Here is a 21,802-nt window from a genome sequence, read left to right as displayed (position 1 = left end):
ATAAACTAGCTGGCTGTGAACTAGCAGAAAGAATGAGCAATCCCTATGCACCCTCTTATCTCTGTAACATGACAGTTATACCACGGTTCCAATCTGTGATCAATTCATCATCCTAGCACCATTGTACATTCTTCACAAAAAAAGATAATTACAGCTTCCTTGGATCAGAACACTCATATTTCCTCGAAACTGCAGGTCCTGATAGCCAGTACTGTCACCGCTTTCTTAGTGCTGCACTCCACAACTCAATTTATGATCATTATTTTCGCCTAAACAAGCCCTTTTTTCCCCCCAACTTGATAACGAAATCTGCTAGGATGAGGAAGGGGTAGGGTGGGGGGGGGCGAACAGTAAAGGCATTGTTTTCTCAGCGGAGTGCTTTCAGATCCAGAGCACAGTGCTGACAAATATATTATTCAGGGCATTAACAGTAGTTTCCAGCTTGGAGCAGAAATTAGGACCACTGTCTCTCAAATAGGGTCACTCTTCTCCGAGTGAGAGACGGGGAAAAAAAATAAATAAAAATTACACACTGCATAACACATGGATGTGTAAAACCGTCTTAAAGGGACATGAGAATCGCCAAACGTGCAACCAACGTTACAAAAAAACTTTCGTTGATAAAGTTTCAGAAGCTGAGGAGCGGAGGATCTCCAAGATATAAGGGGGTAGTGAAGTTTGAGAATATGTTTTTAGCAGATAGTTGGCTTCCTCTTCAGCATACCGGTTGGTCAGGAGAGCCCCGTCCAGCCTAAAATGGCTGGCAACCTTTATATATTACGGGTATTTATATAGCACTGACAATTTACCCAGCACTTTGCATAGTGTACATTCACATGGGTGTCTGTCTTCAAGGAGCTCACGATCTACGGTCCCTATCTAACATATTAGGGCCAATTTGGACAGGTGCCAATTAACCTACTGAAACTTCTTTGGATTGAATATTTATTTATTTATTACAGACATTTATATAGTGCCGACTCTTTATACAGTGCTTTGTATACTGTAAATTCACGTCAGTTCCTGCCCTCAAGGAGCTTACAATCTACGGTCCCTATCTAACATATTAGGGCCAATTTGGACAGGTGCCAATTAACCTACTGAAACTTCTTTGGATTGAATATTTATTTATTTATTACAGACATTTATATCGTGCCGACACTTTATGCAGTGCTTTACATACTATACATTCATGTCAGTTCCTGCCCTCAAGGAGCTTACAATCTTACGGTCCCTATCTAACAAATTAGGGCCAATTTGGACAGGAGCCAATTAACCTACTGGCATATCTTTGGATTTAATATTTTTTTAAATTTATTACAGACATTTACATAGTGCCAACTTTTTATGCTGTGCTTTTCATACTGTAGGTTCACGTCACTTCCTGCCCTCAAGGAGCTTACAATCTACAGTCCCTATCTAACATATTAAGGTTGATTTGGACAGGAGCCAATTAACATACTGAAATGTTTTTGGATTATTTGAATATTTATTTATTACAGGCATTTATATAGTGATGACTCTTTATGCAGAGCTTTACAATTTGTTATTCACGTCAGTGCCCAGCCCCCAAGGAGATTACAATTTATGGTCCCTCTCTAACATACATACCTATACTAGGGCCGATTTGGACAAGAGTCAAATAACCTACTGGCATGTCTTTGGATCGAATATTTACTTCTTAAACATTTATTACAGGCACTTATATAGAACCAACTATTTATGCAGGGCTTTACTTACTGTACATTTACATCAGTCTCCACCCTCAAGGAGCTTATCCCTATCTTACATTCATACATACACATACTAGAGCCAATTTAGACAGGAGCTAATTAATCTACCAGCGTGTCTTTGGAGTGTGTAGCTAGGGCAGTGATGGTGAACCTTGGCACCCCAGATGTTTTGGAACTACATTTCCCACGATGCTCATCTACACTGCAGAGTGCACGAGGATCCTGGGAAATGTAGTTCCAAAACATCTGGGGTGCCAAGGTTCACCATCACTGACCTAGGGGAAACCCACAAAAGCACAGGAAATACATGCAAACTCTATGAAGATAGTGTCCTGGACAGGAGCTAAACCAAGGGCCCCAATGCCACAAGCAGAATTGTCTGAGCAGCAAACTCAAATATAGGTAGCTAACCATAAGATCATAAGATGTTGTCACTTTCTGCTACATTTCATACTCTCATATTTTTAATGTTGATGGGGGGGGGATCTGTACCCCGGCCAGTGTTGTTACATCATTTTTTTTTTTCTCCTTCGTTACAACTTTTTTTTTTAACCATAGTGGTCAACTCTGTTTCAACTGCAGCACATGCCATAAATTACCGCAGCACCAAGCCCCTAAAACAATGTAAATTAGTTACTGCTTACAGTCTAATAAATGGGAACAAATGTGTTTTGGACTGTAGAAGGGTTCTGGATGCAATAATTGCTGGGAGTAATTATAGCGAGGGCTGAGGAAACATGAACATTGATTCACTTGTAAAGACAAATAGCCTAAAGAAATTACATTAACCAAAGAATGCATTCAGCTCAGCACATGCTTCTTCCAAATTTCCCCTCCCTTTAAGAGCGCAACCCGATGAGTATGAGGCATGCCGAGGAAATTGGAAACGAAAAAAAAAGCGAGCGATGGACGGGGGTTGCTGGATGGATGGATGGCGCAAAAAAAAAAAAAAAAAAAAGGACAAAAGATATACAAAATTGATCAAAAAGAAAAAAAAAAAAAAGTAAAAAAAAAAAAAAGTGTTTATCGAAATGATCACGCTGTGGGCGAAGGAACAGATTATTAACTCGCATAAGTCATTTATAGTATGAAATTAATGATCTTAGGGAAAGTTGCTGTTATATTTAGAATTGAAGTGTCAAATGTAATAAATGAATCTTATTCTTGCTTTTTTTTTTTTTTAAAGCATTTTTTTTTTTTTGCTGTTTTTACCAAATCCAATGTACCTCCCTTGGGCCTGACTTCAGCCAAGGCCCAGTGCACATATCTCACAAGTTACAGATGACTTCACTGCTTTGTCCATATCAGTGCCCGATGACCTCCAATTGTTGGGACTAGCACCATGTCCAATTCAATCCCCCACTTGTTTCCTAACCCAATCTCATTGTGTCTAAGGACAAATTGCTACAGTACACTCAGGAAAATAGAAATAGATGGGGGAGCTCAGTTTGGCGACGTTTACAGGAGCGAGGATATGGAGAAATAAATGACACCGTGGATACCAAAATGAGAAAAGGGGGGTGATGACCGCATCCCAGCATATGGATTTCATCTACAAAATCTGCCTAATGTGAAGGAAACTATATGGAGGTGAAGTCGTACTTAAAACTGAACTATGGCCTTCCCTTCAGGCTTGCACAGTTGTACAGGCTCCTCTCTTGTACTAAAAGTGTTTACACTGGTTTCACTGCACACTGTGAGCCTCTCACAGCGTGCATTAGAAACTGCAGCAACACAGATAGAGCCCTGGCTGGGGGATCTCCAGTATCGTTCGGCCTGACTGTCCCCTGTCAGAGCCGTCTTTAATACTGGGCAAACATTTTCCCGAATCCAGTGCAGGCTCAAGGGGCAGCTGCTTTGGGCCCCCTTAACAATGACTGGGCCCGGGGGCAGCTGCCCCTTAAGCCCTGTGTGAAAGACGGCCCTGCCTGGCCTGCCCCTTTTGTTCATTGGATTACAGTTCTGCTTTGGGCCCCCTCAACAATGACTGGGCCCGGGGGCAGCTGCCCCTTTTGCCCTGTGTTAAAGACGGCCCTGCCTGGCCTGCCCCTTTTGTTCATTGGATTACAGTTTTGTCAATCATGGAGGCTCAGCATTACATGTGGGCGTTACTCAACAGTGCAGTCTACATGTTCAGGCTGATGGAATCAAGTAGTGTAAAGGGCAGAGATAAGGTGAATATAAACTTACCAATGTCAGCTCAGTTTAGAGATAATTTCTGGCTAACCACTATGGGTTTTCCTTATACTGAGCTGCCTTATTGAAGCTTTAATCTATAAGCACAAAATGCAGTAACCCATAGCAGCCAATCACAGTTCATCCTTGATCAATTTGACTTAAACTGAAAAGTGATCGGCTATTTTAGTAAATTAACCGGGCTGATTTCACCCTGTGTGCATAGCACTGCGGGGGGCCAGCAAAGTGAACCCTCATATATATATATATATAATTTTTTTTTTTAATTATTACACATGTAAACCCTAATTAACCACTTCAGCCCCGGAAGAATTTACCCCCTTCCTGACCAGAGCGTTTTTTTGCGATTCGGCTCTGCTTCGCTTTAACTGACAATTGCGCGGTCCTGCGACGTTGTACCCAAACAAAATTGACGTCCTTTTTTCCCCACAAATAGAGCTTTCTTTTGGTGGTATTTGATCGCCTCTGCGTTTTTAATTTTTTTTCGGTATAAACAAAAAAAGAGCGACGATTTTGAAAAAAACACAATATTTTGTACTTTTTGCTATAATTAATATCCTCATTTTTTTTTTTAAAAAAAGCAAATTTTTTCTCAGTTTAGGTATTATGTATGTATTATGTAGATATGTATTCTTCTACATATTTTTGTTTCAAAAAATCGCAATAAGCGTATATTGATTGGTTTGCACAAAAGTTATAGCGTCTACAAAATAGGGGAAAGATTTATAGCATTTTTATTTATTTATTTATTTTTACTAGTAATGGCGGCAATCTGCGATTTTTATCATGACTGCGACATTATGGCGGACAGATCGGACAATTTTGACACATTTTTGGAACCATTGGCATTTATACAGCGATCAGTGCGATTAAAAATGCATTGATTACTGTAAAAATGTCACTGGCAGTGAAGGGGTTAACACTAGGGGGAGGTGAAGGGGTTAACTGTGTTCCCTGCTATGTGTTCTAACTGAAGGGGGAGGGGACTGACTAGAGGAAGTGACAGATCGTGGTTCCTAGCTAATATGAACACACGATCTGTCACTCCTGTCAGAACAGAACAAGGAAGTATGTGTTTACACACACTCGTCCCTCTTCTGTCCCTGCTGCACACGATCGCTCGTGGCCGGCGGTCATCGCGACCGTCGGCCATGAGCATTGGCACCTCCGCTGTGCAGTGGGTGCGCGCGCCTGATATCCGGACCCCGCGAGCCAACGTACAGCGCCGTGGTTTCGCGCAGGGGTGCCAACCTGCCTCAGTGTAACTGCGGCGACTGGTCCGGAAGCGGTTAAACCAAATAATTTTGCTGAAGGCCTGTGTATCAAACAAGTCTCCATTTTTAATAAAACACTTTTTTTTTAGCTTTTTTTTAATCATTCATTACATATCAGCACTGCAGATCTCCCTCAACTTTTTTGCAGCCACTTCCTGTCTACATGCACTCTGGCAATAGCTGTGTGTCATTCTCATGGGGGGTGTTTTCTGGATATTGACAGTGAAACAAGCCTGCGGAATGTGTGTTAGAACAGCCACATGCAGACTCCATTGGGAAAGTGACAGGGTGACAACACAGGAGCATAACTGGGAGACAAAGACAGAGCGTTGTCACTCTAAAACAGGAAATGCCTGCACAATGACCTTCAGGGCCGAATCACCAGGTATTCTTTAACTCCTTCCCACCTGCAGCCCTTAATTGGGCCTATACACCTGTAGACTTCCTGTTAATGTGATTACTGTGATGAGCTATAAACTAAGAAAACTTCAGGCGCGGCTCAAGGCACCAAACTCGAATTCTGGTGGTTCACACAAAAGGAAGAGGCTGCTTGCATGGAAAGAAATCATCCCTGTTTGATGCATATAGTCAAAGGAAGGAAAAGACCCAACTGCTGCACACTAACAAGAAGTGAATGTACTATGAATGAAAACAGTTACAGCCTGTCTCTGCCCAGGCCATTCTCCGGACGCGTTTCGTCCCACCCCCCAGGCTTATTCGTGGAGGTCATGGACTGTGATGGGCTGTCACATGATTGGAAGCTCATCCCGCTGGCTCCTAATCATAACAAGAGACAGGGAGTTTTCTAGGACAGCTTAGTCACAGTGAGCATGAGCTCAGCACAAAAACCTTGGCACTAAAGCCCACCCTCTTTGATGCCACACGTTATGTGCACAATAAGAGCATATTGAAAGTTGCACAGTTAAAAATATTAACTTATCAAATTAAAGTGGATGTAAAGTCACAAAGGTTTTTTAAACTTCATGCATTCCATTGGCTCCCCCTGCTGTCAATCACAGCCAGTGAGCCAATCAGGAGATGAGGGGCGGGGCTGAGCCATAGCTCTGTGTGTGTGAATGGACACACAGAGACGCAGGTCGAGAGCGCGCCTTCTTGGGTGCCCCCACAGCAAGTTGCTTGCGCCGGGGGGAACCCAGCAGGAGGTAGGAGCCAGGAGCACTGGCTAGAGACCCAAGAAGAGGAAGATCCGGCTGCTCTGAGCAACACCAACTGCACAGAGGAGGTACAAGTATAATGTGTTTGTTATTTTTTTTCAAGAAAAAACGAGACTTTAACATCACTTTAAATTAACATGTTAAAGCTTATATGAGATTTTATAGATTGGGTTTACATTTAAAGCTGAATTTCAGTCATTTTTCATCTTTCCATCTACTAAATCTTCTGCCCTTGTTGTTATTTTAACTTTGGATAGTAAAACATTTTTTTTCCTGCCAGTAAATACCTTATACAGCCCACTTCCTATTTCTTGTCTGGTCATTAGCCTGGGCTTATAACATCATGCACAGCTCTCTCTCTCACTCTCGTGAGAGTTTGCCAGGAGGGGGGGGGTGAGTCATAAGAGGGCCAATGAGAGCTGCAGAGCGGGAGGTGTGTGTCTGTGTAAATCCAGGAAGTGAACAGGCAGCAGCTTCAGCTGCCCACAGTTATAATTGGCTGCAGCCAGATTCAGTGGAGGGAGATTTCTAGCAGCATATTTGGCAAGTACAGAATCACAGTATATATATAAAATAATACGCAAAGTGGTTGGAGGGAAGCTTCAGAATGGCAAAAGATGTTTTTATTACAAATGATGTGAGCAGACTGCAGTTCCTCTTTAATGTTTTTTTTTTTTGTTTTTTTTTTTTTTGTTTTATGTTTTAATGTAATGTATTTTAGTAATACTAATGTTATAGCAAATTAATGAAATGGAGAGGCAAAGGTTCCTACATTTTATAAAGAAAACGATTGATACGTTTTATTTTAATAGATACAGGTATTTCTAAAGAAATATACCAGCACAAGGCAGTTACAACATCATCAGCGTTAAAAAAGAAAAAACTTATTTTTTAAATTTTTTTTAAATTGCACATTTGTAATAAAGTAGTTAACAAATGCAACCAAGTGCAAGGTATAACGTAATAAGTAACAACGAAGCCCATGAAACGTCTTTATTGTATTGTTATTGTTTTTGGATTATTAAACAGCTCTATTAAGTACTGTACATGAACAGTTGAGAGCTAATGCGTTCGGGTCAGTTCCAACTCATTGTGTAATTAGTGGTGGGAGATAACAGGAGAAGTCGTGCTTCTATCGCCGTGGCCTCAGCTTTCTCGTGTGGTTAATGACAGAAGGTTGACAATTGAAATCTAATTTGGACTGGCGAAAAAAAAAAAGAAAAAGAAAAGAAAAGAAAAAAAAAATCATCCCCGACAATGCACACAAAGCCCTGACCAACTCCGTTTTACTGACTGCTGTTCAACATAAAGAAAAACCACTAGCGCCCTTGTATTGTACATCAATAACCCCTTTCCAACTGCTAAGGGTTTTTTTTTTTTTTTTTTTTTTTTCTTTTTTTCTTTTTTTTGGCACCTTCTGTGCTTTTGCGGCCTCATCAACACTTATGAAAGGGTTAACGTGCAGCATTTTTAGGAACAAGAAGTGTCCTTTATATTAGTCACAATCAAGTCGATCCTTTCACTGCACATATGTCACTGTTACATGACACTACTGGCCGCTCTAACTGGTTATTTTCTTTACCCCCCAACAACCTCTGCCTGCTGGCTTTTCTTTTTTTTCTAAACACTTACAGTCACGTTTTTTTTCTGGAGGTGTCATTATTTATTATAGAAAAGTTCATTAGGAAAAAAAAAAAAAGGACCTACCAAGCTGGCGCGGGAATTTTATTTTCCCATCATCAGCAAGTAAAAAAAAAAGAGTTAGTAAATGAAAAGATTAGAATTCATGGGTTTGATTCACATCTAGGCATGTAAGGGAGGCCTTTTATTTTCAATAGGCCACCTCGATTCCCCGACACTTTTTTTGTAAACCGCACGGTTTTGGTGGTGCACGCGAAAATGCGCACATTTGCCGATAAGTGGGTGTGCCGCTAAGAATTTATGGTACCTCTGCGCATCTTGTTAAAGAGCAGCACGTTTTTGTGCGTGTGTCGGGAACGCACACAATTTTTTTTTTTTGCGTGTGTTTCCAGCACCTTTTTATGGAATTTCACTTTTGGAGCCAAATTGCGATAAAACACCTACAGTAATACCTTGGATTACAAGCAAAATTCATTCCAGAAGGATGCTTTTAATCCAAAGCACTTGTATATCAAAATGAGTTTCCCCATAAGAAATCATGGAAACTCAGATGATTTGTTCCACAACCACTGCTGGTGTATGCAGTACTGTATGTGGCCAGAGGTGCAGGGGGCGCTGGTGTATGCAGTACTGTATGTGGCCAGAGGTGCGGGGGCGCTGGTGTATGCAGTACTGTATGTGGCCAGAGGTGCATGGGCGCTGGTGTATGCAGTACTGTATGTGGCCAGAGGTGCATGGGCGCTGGTGTATGCAGTACTGTATGTGGCCAGAGGTGCGGGGGCGCTGGTGTATGCAGTACTGTATGTGGCCAGAGGTGCGGGGGCGCTGGTGTATGCAGTACTGTATGTGGCCAGAGGTGCGGGGGCGCTGGTGTATGCAGTACTGTATGTGGCCAGAGGTGCGGGGGCGCTGGTATATGCAGTACTGTATGTGGCCAGAGGTGTATGCAGTACCGCATTTGGCCAGAGGTGCGGGGGCATCGGAGACACTCGGAGATGCTCGGAGACACTGGGGAACGGAGTGTCTCTGAGCATCTCTAAGTGTCTCCGAGCATCTCCAAGTATCTCCGGGCATCACCGGCGCCCCCAAACCTCTGGCCAAATACAGTACTAAACACCCCAGCGGCTTAAATCCTGCTCATCTTGCGAGACAACGCTCAGGATTTTTTCTTTAAATAGCTCGTATTGTGAAACGCTCATAAACAGCGTTACTCACAATCCAAGATTTTAGATTTGTTACATTTTTCTAGTTACATAGCAGGACTAAGGCTCCTTTCACACTGGTGGAGTCCTTCAGTTGATCCGCTTGCTCAGCAAGGGATCTCTCTGCTGATGCCCCCACTGAGTAGGCAGATGACAGGTCTGTGTTCGCTCCGCTGATGCAGAGCAGACACAGACACAGCCCACTGTCCTCTATGGGGCTTTCAGATGGAAATGGACCACCTCTCCATTTCCATACGACTATCATCCAATCTGGTCCACCAGACGGACAGGATCCGATGTCCCTTGACATCCGCCGCTCCACAGACAGCAATGGATGGTCCGATAGGGTCCGCCTGAAAAACTGACAGGCGGACCCAATCAGTCCATCTGTGTGAAAAAGGCCTTAAAGAGGAACTGCAGTCTGCTCACATAATTTGTAATTAAAACATCTTTGCCATTCTGAAGCTTCCCTCCAACCACTTTGCATATTATTTTATATATACTGTGATTCTGTCCTTGCCAAACATGCTGCAGAAATCTCCCTCCACTGAGTCTGGCTGCAACCATTTTAACTGTGGGCAGCTGAAACTGCTGCCTGTTCACTTCCTGGATTTACACAGACACACAGAGGCACACCTCCAGCTCTGCAGCTCTCATTGGCCCTCTTATGACTCACCCCCCCCTCCCTTCCTGGCAAACTCTCACGAGAGTGAGAGAGAGAGAGCTGTGCATGATGTCATAAGCCTAGGGTTTTTAGCAGACAAGAAACAGGAAGTGGGCTGTTGATGAATATGCTATATGAAGAATACCCTCTAAACCAAGGATATGCAATTAGCGGACCTCCAGCTGTTGCAGAACTACAAGTCCCATGAGGCATAGCAAGAATCTAACAGCCACAAGCATGACACCCAGAGGCAGAGGCGTGATAGGACTTGTAGTTTTGCAACAGCTGCTGGTCCACTAATTGCATATCCCTGCTCTAAACCATCAGGGGGGGATTGTAGGCTACCTTGAAGTACACATAAATGCAATAATATAAAAATATGAATTTTACTTGTAGAAAAAATATAAAAACAAACGCAGCTTGAGAATAATAAATTGCAGAAATAGCTCATAACATGGCAGTCAATGATCTTGGATCAAAAAAAAAAAAAAAGGCAACCGACGCGTTTCGAAGTTACCTACTTCCTCAGAGGTTTCCACACTTTTTTTATATCTAATACAGTTTTAAACTTTTTGAAGAACCCTTATATAAGACGTTTCATTCTACCCTTACCACCACTGTAGAAATGCTAAGCTCTGTTAAAAAAAATAACTTGTGTCTTGCTGCATTGGAGTCAAGGATTCAATTCCCACCAGCTCCACACTCTGCATAGAGTTTCAATGTTTGCCCAATGTTTTGGATGGGATTCTTCTTCAACCTCAAAACACGCCAGTTGGTTTACCACTGCCCACTCAAACCAGTGAAAAAAAACAAAAAATATGTAGCAAGGACATTAGAGTGCCAGCTTTTACGGTGGCGAGGGCCGACGCAAATGGTCGATCGGGTCTTTGATGCGCTACGGTTTACGTCGGCGTTATATAAAAGAATACAAATCAATACAGTTGTTCGGCAACTGTGCCAAACGAGAAGCCTTCTGTGAGCAGGCTGGTCAGTGGCCGTGGATGGCAGCGGAGGAAGTGCAGCGGGTGATAGGAGCTGTTTTTTTTTTTTTTTTCTCACCAGATGTGCAAGAGTGTTTGGTCTTTCACTAGAGACAAGCTGGAGCCGTCTCTTTCCGTTAGCGAGGGCCTTGCTACATGTCTTACAACGACACAAATATATGTCTTTTCCTTTCCACACATGTTAAACTCATTTCCTAGTGAATTATGGAGAAAACACAATACTGTCTCTGCTGCGGATTCCAAACCGCACTGTACAATCCATTCACCCATAACCCAACATTAGGGGATGATTTGATTCCTATAGTGAGAAAACTGTTTTCTGATAGCTGTGTAACTTTAAAACCATTAAACCCCCCCCCCCCATCTTGAAGTAGACTTTGGAATTCACACAGTAATTCAGGTTACAGCTATGCAAACTAGAACAGTTGGCTCTGTTTTGCTTCAATTACAAACTTTAGGCTACGCTAACCATAACAATAATATAACCACCGATCAACGTTCATCCAAAAAAACAAATAGCGGCAAAGCTAACATTTCTCTTCTTTCTCATCCGCAAAACCGTTACGATTAATCCAGGGCGGCAAACGATATCTACGCTGATACCTATGCTTTACGTGAAAATCCCCCCCCCCCCCCCCTCGAAGTACTGCCATGTCAGTTTTCGTCGTATAGTTTTGACCGCAAACATTTTTGAAAGATTCCCCATTAAGATAAACTAACAAGAGGAGCTTGTGTTCTGGCAGCCTGCTGGAGTTGAATGGTTTTCATTTTCTTGGAGTGCAAGTTTCGCAAGCTCTGCCAAGTACAGGTTAAGCTCCCAAAAAAAGTTTCACTTCCTGTAGCCTTCCTTGTCAATCACTTCCTGGCATTTGCAGCATCGGTTTCTATCGCCGAAGATTTAATCTAGCACTCCGTCAGGTCTTCTACCCTGCCACAACAATCACCGAGATATAAGTATATCATTAGCCCCCCTGGAAGGAGCCAGAGAGAAAACAGCATGGGCAATCTAATTTTCAACACATGTATGGGACTGCTGATTCTCAGCGTTTTCATCTGCCTGGTAAATGAGAAGAGCTCAGCCAGGAGGGATAAACACATGTATACACAGAAGTTTGATCGCATAATTTCCGAACTGGTGCACCCGCTTAAATAGTGCCATAAGTATTTGTTCCTGATATTTATACAGCTTTGACATATTACACAGCACACTTTAAGGAAAACAAATTCCATTCACATCGATCTCTGATCCTTGAAGGAGCTCACAAGGTAATGTCCTTAACCATTCTTGTACACACTCTTGTGGACAATTTGGGAGGAAGCCAATTAACCTACCAGAGTGTTTTTGGATTGCAGAAAGAAACCAAAGAGCCTAAATGAAATCCACACAAGCACAGAGAAAACATACCAACTCCATGCAGACACTGGGGTTGATTTACTATAACCGGAAAGTGCAAAATCGGGTGCAGATCTGCATGGTAGCCAATCAGCTTCTAACTTCAGCTTGTTCGATTAAGCTTTGACAAAAAAAACCTGCCTGGTTTCCATGCACAGTTGCACTAGACTTTCCACTCTACAGTTTTAGTAAATCAACCCCACTGTGCCTTATGAGATTCAAACCCAAAACCCTACAAGGCCAAAGTGCCAACCATTTAGCCACATAAACAAATATAATATAATAAACATGATACCTATCTGAACGTTAGTGATGGCTTGTGCTACCATGCATAGTTGGTTTAGTGTCAAGCACTGAGATTATTTTGGAGTCCTGGGTTAATATTCCACCAGAAACTCTATCTGCATTTAGCTTGTTCCGTGTCTGTTTGGGCTTCCTCCATGTGCTTCAGTTTCCTTCTACCAATGTAAAGACATACTGGCATGAGAACTGCCTTCTACCCTGGGATGTGTCCCCATGCATAACTTCGGCAGGGCCGCTAGACTGTAAGTTCCCTGAGGAACAGCAATGAAGCAAAGAAACTTCACAATATGTTGGTCCTATAAAATAATGAAAACTATAAACCTTCAGTGAACATAGAGATCGGGTACAGTATTCAATGTTGTATGTGCATACATCTACATTTTCACAGGCAGTCAATTTTGATGAAGGGGTGCCAGAATATGTACATTTACACAGAATTATCATTTGAGGACAGAGAAGGTTTTAAGGACCCAAAGCGTCCCTTTAGGCCAGTCTTTCTCAACCTTTTCAACACAGAGGAACCCTTGAAATAACTTTCTGGTCTCAGGGAACCCCCCCCTACTAAATATTACTTCGCTCACAACTCATGATACATTAGCGTGATGGTCAGAGGGAAGAATGCTCCTTACACTTGTGGTCATCAGGAAAATTTACTTCCTTACAGATAGCTTAAAAGATCAATGTTGTCAGGGGGAACCTATCTGAGAGGCAGAAACTGCTCATTGCTCAAGGAACCCCTAGCAACTTCTTGAGGAACCCTAGGGTTCCATGGAACTGTGGCTATAGACATTTCCCTTCCTATGGTCCAGAAACTGGTAATAAAGATACGTATGATAAACCCCTTTTGCAACCTCTGTATGGAAATACATGACAGCATGAAAGCAGTTTAAGTCTATTCTCAGCAATGAGTAGAATAACTACGGGCCTTGGACTTGGGCTCATGAGGGTGCCACGTATTCCTACAGCCACAACTTTTTTAGGGCAGCTTGACACCAGTTGCTGGCTTCTGGATGCTAATTAAATGAAAGCTCCCAAGCATGACCAAAATAACCAGTTTTTGAAAGCCAAAACCTGAGATGCCTACAAATACAACAATTCAACAACTCAAGGTTATTCTGGCTAACAGACTGTTTGAGGTTTGAAGGCAGATGGAATCTTGACAACAATTAGTTGATATGTATTTACATCCTGGCAACTCTATCAGCCATTTGCATCTTTAGGATTCATTTATAGTATACCACAAACCACCCAACACGCAAGAGTTAAGGCTTGGGATACCAGAACACTACTATAATTCTTCAAGCTGTGACACGGGTTAATTCCCCCAAACTAAAGCTAACTGCCATCGTCTTAAATGTGAGTTGACATCATTTTAGTGGTTATAACCCATAACAGGGACCAGTGACTCCGTCTTTTTTGGTGATGACACTTGTCATATAACATTGTGACATTCAGAAAGCAAGGCATGCAACAACTCACCAGCTATATTTAACCGGTCCTTCACATGTCTACCAAGCAAAACCGATTTTTATGACATCTTCTTTTTTTTCTTTTGGCGTTCAAAGGCAACAGCCAGAAATGATCAATTGAAAGAACAAAACCAAACTAAACATATATCGCTTATTATTTGCACAGATGCAAAGGCGAGTGTGTCTTGTTCCCTTCCTTGGCAGGAATTTAGGTATTTTAACCGGCATGTGTAGCTTTCAGCTCCACAGGGCAGTCTATTTCACAGTTCTTAGAACTTTATAAGTGACACACCATACTATCAATACTCAGGAATGAAAATGTGAAAAGTAAGAAAATACTTTTAACCTAACACTGGAAATAATAACACGAAGTTAAAGTAGATCTAACTTTTAACTGGATATTTTATTTGCCAAAGCACTGTGTATCAGACATAAAAACCTTCTTTCCCATTTTTACCATTTTTGAATCTCAGTGCTGTTGATCACCTGCAGCCTCCTTTCCCTTCTAAGTGCAATCGCTCCAGCATGGGTAGCATATCTTTGCTCTGTGCCCACTGCCTGGTGGTGACAATAGTGGACCATGCCGGGGTCCGGGAAATGTGTGTTGGCATGGCTGAAGGTTGTCACCACCAGGTGCGTTGAGTCAAGGTGACAATTCAGGAGCACGACTGAGAGAGAGTTGTCACTCTATAACAGAAAGTGCCTGAACAAGAACTTTCATGGCAGGATCACTAGGTATTCTTTTACAGAAAGCAGAAGACTTAAAAATAAAAGCCTAGTAAAGCTTAATATTCATTTGGTTTATATCTGTTTAAGTCCTATATGTGAACAATGATGTGCCATAGGTCATTGTTACATAAAATTACAAAACAATTACTATAAATGCTAAAAGTGGATGACTTATTTTTAGTTAACTTGTTGAACCTAGCTAAGGCCATTATGTTCCACATGCCAACTCCATCTAAGTTTACAAGTGAACTACTATCGTAAGGCCTTTGCGGGCACTATTAAAATTGAACTATTCATTTTTCATTTTAAATAAAGTGGAAAAGGGTAGGAAGCTCTGTTTTGTATACCTACTGGAAAGATATTTCTTGACTTCCTGCCTTGAAAATATAACAGAAAGTGAGTGGAAATCCCAGTTCTGATTGTTTTCTCCAGAACAGGTATTCCCATATAAAAATATCTCCACTGTTGACTTTTAGGCTAGCTCCAGATTCTCTGAAAAGCAAAGAATGAATCTCTTTTCCCAGCGCATCCCTTGTCAGGTGTTCGGGCAATCCTGCCACCTCCTGAATGCCTCCTGAGTGGCAAATTTTAATGGTACTAATGTGATGCAACCGCGATCCATGTTTGTGTCTCGTGGTTGCAACATGGCCCTATAGACTTGAATGGGTGAGTTTGACAGGTGGTGCCACCTGTCAATGCAACAAGCCAGGATAAACTTGCCACAGCATGTGAACAACACCCTCTGTCTCTAGGGTAGGGATTAGGTGGACAGTCGAGGGCAGTAAAACCAATTGTTTTTACTGCCCCTGGTGCCCCAGTGAAAGTTGCCTTTGGAATTCCCATCCCTAATAACAAAGATCGATCACCCGAATGCCAATACAGCAATAAAAACCCGACAGAGATTCTCACATGTCCTCTATCCAAAAATAAATAAATAATTTTGGCTTGATTTCTATTTTAATTAGCACACATCTGCTCCAACCTGGACAGGTGGAGAACAGGATCTGTGAAAAGTCCCCAAGGACCCAGACTGAAGAAAATGGCTTCATAGTGTAGATTATGAAAACTATTCCTGACAGTTCATATATTCAAGATTACTTTGCTGAAACAGAGGTGGATTAATCACTGTCAGAATTGAGGAGCAAGACCCGCCCTTGCCTTCCAAAAGGACAATAGACATGAACTGTTGGCGGGGCCTTAGGACGGGTTTGACCTGGTTCGGCTCAGAATGCATATAGCTTTTTAGAAAGAGTTTTGTAGATCAAATCTAGATGTATGAGGTCTTAGAGAAGGTCTACAACCATTAGGAAGTGCTTACGGACCTTCCCACTAAGATCACTATAAACATCACTGTAAACGTGAATCTCGCAGACTCCTCGCACACTAATGATCTGCTATGTTGCATTGCACTCTGACATCAGATATTACCACGCTAATGAACCTTGTGGATATGTTCATAATTAAAAGGCAATGTTCCAGTCCTCTTAAGTTTTTTTACGCAACAAGTTCCAAGATCTTCGCCTAGTCAGGTTCTCTACATGAAACCTGCAGTGACTGAGTAACCTCACAGACAAAAACTCGAGAATGTAAGACTTTGCCAGACCAAAAGAAAATATATATGGGATTTTTGAGGTGTAAGTATGTTATTACTCCAAATAACCAAACATATATATATATAAAATACTTAGCCTCAACACACAAATTTATACTTCTAATAATGAAAACAACATCAGTTTGCTAGAAAAAATAGCATATTTGCAATCTGATTTACTTTTTCTTGCTACACTGCCAAAGCCTTGAAGTTAGCAGATTTTTCCATCACCTCATGCAATTCATCAAAGGCCTCCTTTACAAAACTACAGGGCCAGGCATTATCTATCATTTTCACCTGATAAGGCCACAACAGAAGCAACGAGTGGTTAGCATCAGGGCAAGCCTCGGACTATAGTTTTTGACAGGCTGGCCAAAAAAACCCACCCACTTCCGCACAAACACATGCTGCTTTCATATGCCTCTTGCAAAACTCTGCAAGATGCCAAGGGGGTTCTGCATCCTTCAAGGGGCTGCCTATCGAATTATTTGCAGGGAGGGGAGAAAATTATGAAAAAGTGGCTGACCTTGTTTTTTTTTTTTTTCCGCCGTTTGCCAATCACAATCTGAAGACGTAAGCGTTTCAATTCAGAATCACGCCTCGTCACCCCTCTTGATCTCAAACTAATAACACAGTGGAGAGTGTTTCCCATCATGTCTGCTATTACGCGAGAGCTTACAAGTGGATACTTGTGCAGTGTTTTAAAATTAGCGGGGTCTGCTGTGGCACTGCTTGGAATTTTGATGTGGAATCAAAAATGTGTGGGTGGTAAGTTTTTTTCAGAAGGAACACGGGTCACAAAAAAAAAAAAAAAAAAACACATTATCCACCGACAGCTATTGGCTTGAAATAGCAGAACATGGTCTTCCTCGTTTTCATGTGACCCCATGCATGTAAAGCCAGCACAGGAGGACACGTCAAATACATGGATACTGCTTGTGTTATCTAATACGTCTACTGTGCACAGATTTTTCTTACTTTCAAAGACCCACTCGAAGAACAATTTCAAGCTACATTCAAATGGAATGCAAAAAAAAACTTGATTATATCCAAACAACCCGAAAACCTCAACCGTAGTACTCCAGAAGTAAAGCATGCTGGGGAAACTACAACTGATGCATGGACACCTAAGCATGATAATGGTGAAATTTTCGATCCTGTTACAACCCAACCATGGAGGGGCCACATGCTTTATTTTGATAATTTTGTGTCAAGCAGCAAGTGCTAACAACATACCCATTAATCAAAATTTCCCATATCCTTGGAATCAATGCCAAATTTGTTGGAGAGGGAACGACAAAAAAAAAAAAAAATGCTGCTGTTTACTCAGAAAATAATTTATTACTGAAATCTTTGAAGCATACAGGGAAGCCTGTGCAAAGACTTCCTCTATAAAAAAAAAAGGTTTATTTTGCTAAAACACAGGCCCCCAAATCTAATATACAGGTCTGATCATTTTATGGGCATTGCTATGCCACTTTCTCATTAAAAATTAAAAAAAAAAAGTAAAAAAAAATAAAATAAAATTAAAACAAAACAATCATTTTCTCCTGCAGGTTATCCAAATTTGAATAGAGAGCCTTGGATCTCTGAGTGATGTGTAATTAAAATTATTTTAAAAAATCCTCCTTGACAGGCTAAGGCTTAGCCAAAATGTAAATGACATTAAAGAAGACAATGAATTTAATTTTATTTAATGTCCCTTTTTGCAGATCCTCATTTACATAGCATTTTTAACAAAAGCATTGACCTTATAAATGCTGGCATTTGTACAGCTTCCGCAGTGTTGAATTTAATCATGCTTTCACAAACCCATCAGGGAGAACACAGCAAGTTCTCTGGATGGGTATGGTGTAGGAATTAAAAAAAAAGAAAAAATTATAAAAAAAAAAAACATAGGATTGGTCAAATGTTTACCCTACTTGCTTCAGAAAACAACCTTACACGAAGAGTGTAAAAGGTCTAGGGAATAGCCCATCTCTGTTTGTGAGGCTCAGTGATAATCGTACATAATCATTTGGAAATATAGCTAATAAAAAATATAATGAGTGCTCAGCAAAATCGGCATTAGGCCCAAATTACATGATATTAATACTAGAACAGGTGCAGAAAGGCGCTTTAAATGAGGTAAATGAATAAAAGGTCCCAGAGCACAACTGTGTGCACTGACAAAAAGTCAATCACATGAATAATTCAGTGACTGGGGCTGCCAGCAAAGGTCAGCTTTCGATGACCTTTGAGACAGGAAGTGAAAGGAAACACTGTTGGCTACAAAAACTCCAATCACTCTTTGGCTACTGTTCTACAATTACAAAATATGTAACCCAGCAAAAGAGACAGGGGGAAAAAAAAAATCAATACTGTTAAGAATTTCTACATTTCAGGTGGAAAAAAAAATTAAAAGAAAATTGTTTTTTTTTTTCTAATATTTATATTTTGATATAACTATATTTTTAAATATTAATATTTAATATTTTTTAAAATCTACATTCCTTAATATAAAAATTGCCAACTATGCATTTTAGGCCACATAGTCTTACAACCCTACCAGGTTGAAATTTAGCAGCAGCTGTTAAATATGACAAAAGTTTTTTTTTTTTCCCTTCCCTCTCTCTCTCTCTCTCTTTCTCCCCCCAAATCTCAAGCTTTTCCAACTGTGTATGAAAGAAAATGGTTTAAACAGATGTCTGGCTTACATACAGGAAAGTAGGACACACTTGGAATGATAAGTCTCCTAAACTCTATAGAATAATGCCAAATTTATTTGGAGAAGGGGGGGGCATTTACTACCCAGAGAGATGCCAACCAGCAGTAGGACTGTGATGGCACCATCTGGAAAAGTGTTGCAAAGCATGCTATTAGGAAACACAGTAAACACAGTGGCCAGTGTCGAGCTGCCATTGCTTCTCCAGTTTGCTGTTTCATGTTTTCATAGTAATGTAATCCCTGCCTCCCACTTTCTTCCTCCACAATCAGTCTTTTCAGTTCCCAACAGTCAGAAACTAGGTCCTTGTGTACAAAGAAGTCAAACAAGGGAAGAGAGAGAAAGTAGCTGGAAAAGGGAAAGGAGCTTACCAGGAATTTCTATAGGTTGCTGTAAAACATGCTAGGCAATGGCTAGAGAAGAATTATTTCATCTCCTAGTGTGGTTTTGGTTTAAGAGTCACAGCAGAATCCGGTAATCATTCACAGCCATAGGAATGCATTGGTGAAACTGGAGAGATTTATCTGTTCATAGCTGTGATAGGTAGACAATGGGTGTTCCAAAATGAGGAACATCTGCTTTTGTGTTTTCCAAGAAAACATTATTCCGCTACGAATATGATACTCTCATCCTTTTTAGAAATACCACAAAGAAAATATGACCCGCTCCCTTTCTTTTATTCCTAACATTTTTTTTTTTTTCAACTTGGTAATATAAAAATTCCTACAGATTTTTCTTCCTTTTTGGTCAAATCATTTCCTGTTCTACGTTTGCCTAAGTGCCTACGGATGGGGGCTAAAGGCGTATTTTGAAAAAAAAAAAACGCAACGTGACAACTTCATTCATTTGTTGGCATGGCCCAACACCGATCTGTCACAAATGGGCAGTCAGCGCTGGTTGACGGTGGACAACCTCAAACGTTTTTAGAAAATAAATATCAGTGGTGTAGACTATAAAGCTTGCATGATATTTTATTTAACGTGCATTACTGTTGAGGTTGTTTGAACGACTGGAAGAAGCGAAGTGAAGTATTTCATTGAAAATATCCAAAAGCTGGAACTAATCTAATGAGATAATTGTCCACATTTCGCATTGAAAACGCCAGCCAGACACGGGATACAACTACTTACTGTAATTGTAAATTGACCAAAATAAGTGTAAATGCTCTAAAAAAAAAAAATTTACATTTGGAAGCGGTATAGGCCAATAGGTAAGGAAAAGCATTATATTTCATTATTAAGAAATGAAAAGGCTCCAATATCCTATTTTATAACTGCATTTCTCTTCTCAATGTTTTTTTTTCTTTTACATTTAAAACAGTTTAATTTTGAATTCGGGCCTAGGATATCTTGGATGCTTTGGGTGGTCTAAGACTTCCATGCTAACCACGCAGAGCAAATTTAGAGAAATAATATTTTGTCACTTTTAAGTGACAGCACTTTTAGCAAGCTAAAGATAATTCAGTTTCCATTGAAATACACACTTCACGTTCACATCCAATGCGAAGCAAATGACTGAGATACCTATAAAATTGTCATATCTTTAAATTTAGAAGCAAAGCAGATTTTTCATCAATAATTAAGATCTCCAAAGCATTTATGAGAGGCGCAAATGGAGCTTCAATCTCCCTTATTCAAATAAACATGGTGAAGCCATTAACTAAATGTTTCTTTGATTTTTTTTTTTTTTCTTCCTGATGCTTCCAGAATATCAAATTATAAGGCACTTGTCTAAAGGTACAAAATACATTTTCAATCTGCACTTGATATACCTCAATACAATGATAATCAGTAGTGTAATTCCATCTATATATGCTATCTGGCGTTAACACACTTTATCATAAGTGTATCAGAAAACAGAAAAAAGATGGCCTTATTTTTAAGGGGAAATGAAGTGGGATGCAAAATGAGTCCAGGACTGGAAATAAAAATATAACCTTAAAAAATATATTAAAAAAAAAGTCTTCCTTAAAAAATATATTTAAAAAAAAAAGTCTTCCTTAAAAAATATATTTAAAAAAAAAGTCTTCCTTAAAAAATATATTTAAAAAAAAAGTCTTCCTTAAAAAATATATTTGAAAAAAAAAGTCTTTAATAGGATTTTAGAAAATGCTAGTTATTAAGCTTTAAAAAAAATAAGAAAGTAGGCTCCAGTAATGTTTAGGCAGTAGCATTTCAATTTGCAAATACCATCATATTCTGTTAAAACCACAAAGCTTATGTTTTATGCTGCATTAATAAAATCCAACTGCTGAAAACAGAAACAGCAGAAAGAAAAAATCTAAAATTGTTTTCTCAATTTTACAGCATTTCAGCACTCAAAACCTACAGTTGTGTTGCTATTTCTCTTCTTTTTATTTTTTTTTTCTTCTTTTTTTTTTTTTTTTTTTTTAGTTAGGATGCTATGAAGTGTTGAACTTGCTCCTACTGTAGTTGTCTGCTACAAGCCCAGAGTGGCAGCAACAACTGGACAAGCCTATTTGATTACTAATAAGAGAGTTGTCCCCTTCTGTCAGATACCGAACATTCTCCACTAAGCAAACAGATAGGCTGCCTAGTTAAACATTAGCATTACTCTCCACTAGTAGTTACATATTTCTAAAGGCTTCCTGGGACTTCTCCAGATTTAATTTTTTCATTTACTGGACAGCAAACTTCACAAAGAATATATACATTTGCAATAAAAGCCAACGAAAAACACAACCTTCATAGTCATACAACACCTGCA

The 21,802-nt window shown here is 40.3% G+C and overlaps 1 protein-coding gene across 29 annotated transcripts in view; it reads right to left on the bottom strand.

The window, feature by feature from the left end:
- Positions 1–21,802, bottom strand: part of EBF3 (EBF transcription factor 3) — a 221,588-nt gene that overhangs the window by 181,491 nt on the left and 18,295 nt on the right. The gene's annotated exons all lie outside the window — the stretch shown is intronic.

This window comes from Aquarana catesbeiana, linkage group LG08 (genome assembly GCF_042186555.1).
Source record: "Aquarana catesbeiana isolate 2022-GZ linkage group LG08, ASM4218655v1, whole genome shotgun sequence".
Lineage (NCBI taxonomy): Eukaryota > Metazoa > Chordata > Amphibia > Anura > Ranidae > Aquarana > Aquarana catesbeiana.
This window is presented reverse-complemented; position numbering and strand designations above follow the sequence as displayed.